This window comes from Triticum urartu, chromosome 3, assembly GCF_003073215.2.
Source record: "Triticum urartu cultivar G1812 chromosome 3, Tu2.1, whole genome shotgun sequence".
NCBI lineage: Eukaryota > Viridiplantae > Streptophyta > Magnoliopsida > Poales > Poaceae > Triticum > Triticum urartu.
In genome coordinates, this window is record NC_053024.1 from 567,057,614 (window position 1) to 567,064,859 (window position 7,246).

The window sequence follows — 7,246 nt, forward strand, 5'->3', positions numbered from 1 at the left end:
ACCGACCATAAGGAACTCGCCCCTACTATCAGGAAGGTCCAAGCCTTGCTAGGAAATGGTTTAACCGGAATTGATTTGGTCCGATGCTGGGTCTCATGGCGGATCGGGCCCATAAGCCGCCGATCTGGATTGATGTGTACTTATACCGGAGGAACAGACTGTTGGGGAACATAGTAATTTCAAAAAGTTTCCTACGCACACGCAAGATCATGGTGAAGCATAGCAACGAGGGGAGAGTATGATCTACGTACCCTTGTAGATCGCAACGGAAGCGTTGACACAACGTAGAGGAAGTAGTCGTACGTCTTCTTCCCGATCCGACCGATCCAAGCACCGTTACTCCGGCACCTCCGAGTTCTTAGCACACGTTCAGCTCGATGACGATCCTCGGGCTCCGATCCAGAAAAGCGTCGAGGAAGAGTTCCGTCAGCACGACGGCGTGGTGACGATCTTGATGTACTACCGACGCAGGGCTTCGCCTAAGCACTGTAACGGTATGATCGAGGTGGAATTTGGTGGCAGGGGGCACCGCACACGGCTAAGGAACGATCTCAAGGATCAACTTGTGTGTCTTGGGGTGTCCCCTGCCCCCGTATATAAAGGATGAAGGGGGGGAGGCTGGCCGGCCAAGGAGGGAGGCGCAGGAGGAGTCCTACTCCTACCGGGAGTAGGACTCCCCCCCTCAATCCTATTCCTAATAGGATTCCTTAAAGGGGAGAGGGAGAGAGAGGTGGCCGGCCCCTCTCCTAGTCCTAATAGGACTAGGGAGAGGGGGGGAGGCGCAGCCCTATGTGGGCTGCCTTCTCACCTTTCCACTAAGGCCCATGTTAGCCCATTTGGCTCCCGGGGGGTTCCGGTAACCCTCCCGGTAATCCGGTAAAATCCCGATTTCACCCGGAACACTTCCGATGTCCAAACATAGGCTTCCAATATATCAATCTTTACGTCTCGACCATTTCGAGACTCCTCGTCATGTCCGTGATCACATCCGGGACTCCGAACAACCTTCGGTACATCAAAATGCATAAACTCATAATAACTGTCATCGTAACGTTAAGCGTGCGGACCCTACGGTTCGAGAACAATGTAGACATGACCGAGACACGTCTCCGGTCAATAACCAATAGCGGGACCTGGATGCCCATATTGGTTCCTACATATTCTACGAAGATCTTTATCGGTCAGACCGCATAACAACATACGTTGTTCCCTTTGTCATCGCTATGTTACTTGCCCGAGATTCGATCGTCAGTATCCAATACTTAGTTCAATCTCGTTACCGGCAAGTCTCTTTACTCATTCCGTAATACATCATCCCGCAACTAACTCATTAGTTGCCATGCTTGCAAGGCTTAAGTGATGTGCATTACCGAGAGGGCCCAGAGATACCTCTCCGACGATCGGAGTGACAAATCCTAATCTCGAAATACGCCAACCCAACATCTACCATTGGAGACACCTGTAGTACTCCTTTATAATCACCCAGTTACGTTGTGACGTTTGGTAGTACCCAAAGTGTTCCTCCGGTAAACGGGAGTTGCATAATCTCATAGTCATAGGAACATGTATAAGTCATGGATAAAGCAATAGCAACATACTAAACGATCGGGTGCTAAGCTAATATAATGGGTCATGTCAATCAGATCATTCAACTAATGATGTGACCTCGTTAATCAAATAACAGCTCTTTGTTCATGGTTAGGAAACATAACCATCTTTGATTAACGAGCTAGTCTAGTAGAGGCATACTAGTGACACTCTGTTTGTCTATGTATTCACACATGTATTATGTTTCCGGTTAATACAATTCTAGCATGAATAATAAACATTTATCATGATATAAGGAAATAAATAATAACTTTATTATTGCCTCTAGGGCATATTTCCTTCACAGACAATCCATTACGCCATAGCTCTCTGTGTCTGACTGAAGAGGGCATTGTTGAAATGGCATCAACCCTTGTAAATGGAAAATTCGAAGACTACAGCAAAGTGGGAACCCTTTCTGCAAGCTTAACCCGCCATCAGATGTAAGCCTCTTGATTTCCCTTACTTTATCGCTTCGTCCAAATATTATGTGAGCTCAAGTATGTTACTTTTCCGCACGCTAAGTCTGACTTCTGGAAGGCAAAATACAATCACGAAGCCGCAAAAAAGGCTAGGGCTGTCACGAAAGCCGCCAGAAAGACCAATAGGAAACCTAAGAAGAAATCAAGCGCCTCTGATCTGCTTAAGCTGGATGACACCTCTGAGTCGGAGGTAGCCCCTGACTCGCTTGGCATGTTTTTCAACCATCTTATTGACACTGACTATTACCAGGATGACACGGGAGCCAGCCAAGCAGTTGAAGAAGAGGTAACTATTATTTCCTCCGACTCAGACCCTTTGCCAAGACAGAAACTTCGACGAGTAACCCGGAAACTAAGGTTTTCACACCCCTTGGTTTATTTAGATGTTCATTTTCTTTTGAAACAACAGCAACACGAGAATTGCCGCCAGACCCGGACCAGTGGAGGTGAAGAATTATCCTCTGGTTTACCAAATACTCCTTGAAAACGCCAAAATGGGGTTCTTTTTAACCTTAACTCTTTTATTTACTGGCGGGCTCTTTCGTCAGCCACCCAAATCCTTTGATTCAATCTTGCAGGAAATTTCTCATTCTTCCTCTGGGATTCATCTTAGACCCAGCTGCCGGTTTTCAAGACTTCCCCTGGGTAAGAACAATTACCTTTCTCCTATACTTTAATATCCTCATCACTATGCTAACTTGTCCGAATTCTTTTAGTGGTCAAGCAAAGCCTAAGAAGAAGGCGAAGGTGACAAAACCGGCTGAAGACCCTAAAGTTGTTGAACCGGACCAGCAAGCTTCTGCACCAAAAGCCTCTGAACAACAACCAGAAGATCCTGCTTCCAACACTCAAACTGAAATGCCTGAGTTGTCTGTTGATCAAACCAACATTGACCCTTCCACTACTGAACCGTCCAGCTCACTTAACCCGCCAGAGACTTATGCTAATGACATTCTGATCACTGGCACTGGTTTTACTGAATCGGGGAACCCAACTGTGTTAGCCAGACAGTCTGCCAAGCAAGAAGTCATGGAGAGATGGAAAGTGAGATTTGATGTCTCTCACTATGCTCAATTGAGCAGTAGTGAAGTATTGTCTGGTTATCTCAATCAAGTATGCTCCAGACGTGATTTGGAAATTGAGATGGTGAAATAGATGCACCAGAAGTAGGAGGTATGTCATCCAGCTTACATAAGTTATGTATACCCTGCTAGCCCCCAAGTATTCTAATTATGATAAGAATGAATAATCTGTAGACTTAGAAGAATCATAAGCTTCTGTCCTAGACTCCCTCCAAGTCCGGTTTAAAACTAAACCGGATGCTGAAATAGCATAATTTTGCATTCGTAGTCCCCAAGGGCTGGCTTAATTAGTATGAATGAGCCGGTCCTATTGATCACTGTGTAAAAGAGTAGAGTTTAACTGCGTAGTCCCCATGAATCGGCTGACACTGTTTACAGCACATCCGGATCATCATTACTAAGATATAAGCAATATGCATTAGCCCCCAAGTGCCAAGTAGTGTTGGTTGTAAAGTTCTTGGGACTTTATTCATAAGAGTTGTTTCTGTGAAAAATTGTTTTGACAGACATTAGCCCCCAAGTGCCAAGTGTTGTTGCTTGCAAAGGACTTGGGACTTATATTGTTGTAATCTGCCATGAAATATGTTTGATAAATCTGTGCTGCATGTAGGCTACGACTACTGAATTGGAATCTCAACTGAACAATGCCAAGACCCGGCTGGCGACTCAAGAAAATGAGACCCGAAAAGCTGAGTCGAAATTCAAGTTTAGTGTGGCTAAGTCGGAAAAGTTGAAGACCAGCTTTAAGGCGGAGAAAAAGACTTGGCTTGAAGAAAATACTGCTTTAATGCAATGGGCCGAGAAAGCAGAAGCAACTCTTCAGGAGGTGACCATTGAGCTCTCCGGCTTAAAACATAGTGTATCTCAGATGGTTTCTGCTATCTTCGGTGAGTCGCCTTGTTACTCATCCAAAGTGAGCACTTGTCACAATAATGTAAGCCGCCATTTAACCAATATGTAACTTACACAGGTCCCCGGAGCAGCAATCTTGATCATGATATACTTGTATGCTCAAGGCGTTTTATACCCTTGTTGAACAATTATACACCGGAGCTCAGCGGACTCTTGCTACTATCTCCCCAATGATTCAAGGACCAAACCTGTTAAGTGATGTGTTGAAGAAATTATCCATCTTGCCCACCAGACTTCAAGAAATCAAATGGTCTTGTGCGAGAGCCGGAGCTGGAATAGCCTTGAGCCGTGCCAAAGCATGGGTACCAGAATTAGACCCGGCAGATGTGGCCAGTGGGTATCCTAGCTTAAAGGAGGATGGAACCTCTTTCGATCAGCAAGACTTTGCCGCCTGTGTCAAAGAGATTCGTCCTCATGCAACAGTCATTGCTGAAGAGACCAATCTTTCAAAATATCAGCCGGCTTACGATGCGGATAATCAGAAGATGTCTACCCCAGCATATAAAGTGATGGATCTGATTCCTCCAATTCGTAAGCACACCTTCGCCCCTGAAATTGACCCGTCCAATCTTGTTGATGGCGAAGCTGAATTCTACGCCTTGTGCAGCTTTGACTGGTCCAAACCAAACTTCCAGACAGTGGAGGAGGACGAAGAACCGACAAGGGATGAACCGGAGGCCTCCCATCAGCAAGGCCAAGAAGATTGAACCATCGGGCGGTTTAGAGACTTAATCTTTGAAAAAATACTTGACCTCATGGCTTATCGAGCCATGTAATAGGGTAGTTAAAACTTGTCTTTGCCGTGCCATCATGCACATTTCTGTTTTGTGTAATACTGCTGATCCACCGGTTTAAAAAACCATTCTGTGTATGATAATCTTTGACTTATGCAGATTTGAATTATTATGATCCTGCACACAAAGAAAACACAAGGGCCCTGGCGGCTTACCATCGGGCGGGTCATGATACCCAATTAAAGCCACTGGGGACGAACAGTCCATAACCAGGGTCGGTTTGATAACTGCTAAGTAAAACAACATACCTATGGTATATACTTAAACTACCTGCTTATTAGCTTCGTGCAATTTAGAGGTGTTAGAACTATAACTCCAACCATAGTATTCATCATGCTTTGGCGACTTAGATTTTGTCCTCCTGACGGGTTGTCTATACCCAAAGTGTGCTTCCAATATGAGCCGTAAACAGGGCAGTTGGGCCCGACTTATAAAAAACCGGAAGACAGCAAAAAACTCAAATATGAATAAGGAATCCAAAGAAATTCAAGGCTTTTGTAGACTGTCAAACTAAAGTGTCTTCTTTAATGAAACTAGCCGGAGCCACTGGATTGTTCGTGTTGCCGTGATCCTGACTCACAGTGTGCCTAATCGACATTTGAACCCTGGATAAGTCTGGTCTTGCTCAAAGACTTATCAGGAGTACGCGGCGCCAGAGTAACAGTATCATGGGCCGATTTATCCAAGTTCCAAGGACGGTGGCTTATGAAGCCTGGATCCATCTGACTCTTTAAACCGTGCTCTCACATGACAAGCCGTCGTTTGAACCTTAATCGAGATTAGATCTTGGTCGAATACGCTATAAAGACTGATCGTTAAGAGTTTGGCAGGTCAATCAATATGACCCGATGGAGTTGAAGCAGCTGGTGTACAGTTAGGACGACCCGGTCACAGTTTGTTCTCTTCGGTCGAATACGCCTATGTTTGAATAAACCTGGTCAAGAGGGTAGTAACGCTATGTTCTCTTTGGTCGAATACGCCTATGTTTAAACAAGAAGCCCCCAAGTGACATACTTACAAACGTGGCGTTGAGCCGATCAAAAGGGTACCGATAGCTATGTTCTCTTTGGTGAATACACCTATGTTTGAACAGGAAGCCCCCAAGTGACCATGTAAACTTTTGGCCTTGCGCCGATCAAGAGGGTACCGACAGCTATGCTCGATGAGTAGGAAGCCCCCAAATGATCATCAAGGACCTATGTTTGAGCTATGTTGTGCATCCAACTCTCTTTGGTCTTTGAAGTTCTAGGCGTCGAGCCTCTTAAATGATGATAAAGACTCAGCTTTGAAAAAGTGAAATGATAGAGGCCCTGAATTGTCAGGGATGCCGGCTTTATTATACTGCTTATAATATATACATCAGATAATTACGTACATCATGAGAGCCAGACGCTCAAGTATAGTAGGGCCGAAGCTGTGCAATGTTCCATGGTCGATGGGTCTCCTCCTCCGATGTGCATGAGTCCTTGTTGTCTCGAACGTCGATAATGTAGTATGACCCATTATGTAAGTTCTTGCTGACCACAAAAGGTCCTTCCCAAGGTGGTGATAATTTGTGCATATCTGTCTGATCTTGGATGAGCCGGAGCACTAAGTCGCCCTCTTGAAAGGTTCTGGTTTTAACCCGGTGGCTGTGATAACACCGTAAGTCCTACCGGTAAATCGCCGAACGGGCCGCCACAAGATCACGCTCTTTATCCAATAAGTCAAGTGTTTCTTGACGCGTCTTTTTATTATCAGCTTCAACATAAGCCGCCACCCTAGGTGAGTCGTGACGGATGTCACTAGGGAGAACACATCTGCCCCATAAACCATGAAAAAGGGTGTGTAACCCGTAGATCTGTTGGGGGTTGTGTTGATGCTCCATAACATGGTGGGTAATTCCTCCACCCAACAACCCGGCATTCTCTGTAAAGGAACCATAAGCCGGGGCTTGATACCTCGCAGAATCTCGTGGTTTGCTCGTTCTGCTTCACCATTGGACTAAGGGTGAGCTGCAGAGGAAACGTCAAGCCGGATATGCTCCCGTTGACAAAATTCTTCCATAGCACCTTTATAAATATTAGTGCCATTATCTGTTATGATGCTATGCGGAAAGCCGAAATGGAACATCACCTTCTTCATGAATTGAACCGCTGTTGCCGCATCACATTTACTAACCAGCTCTGCTTCAACCCACTTAGTAAACTTATCAACCGCCACCAAGAGGTGGGTTTTCTTATCTTTGGACCTTTTAAAAGGCCCAACCATATCAAGCCCCCAAGTTGCAACAGGCCAAGTAATTGGAATCATCCTCAATTCTTGAGCCGGCACATGAGCTCGTCATGCAAATTTCTGACAGCCGTCACATCTGCTTACCAAATCCTCAGCATCAGTGTGAGCCGTCAAC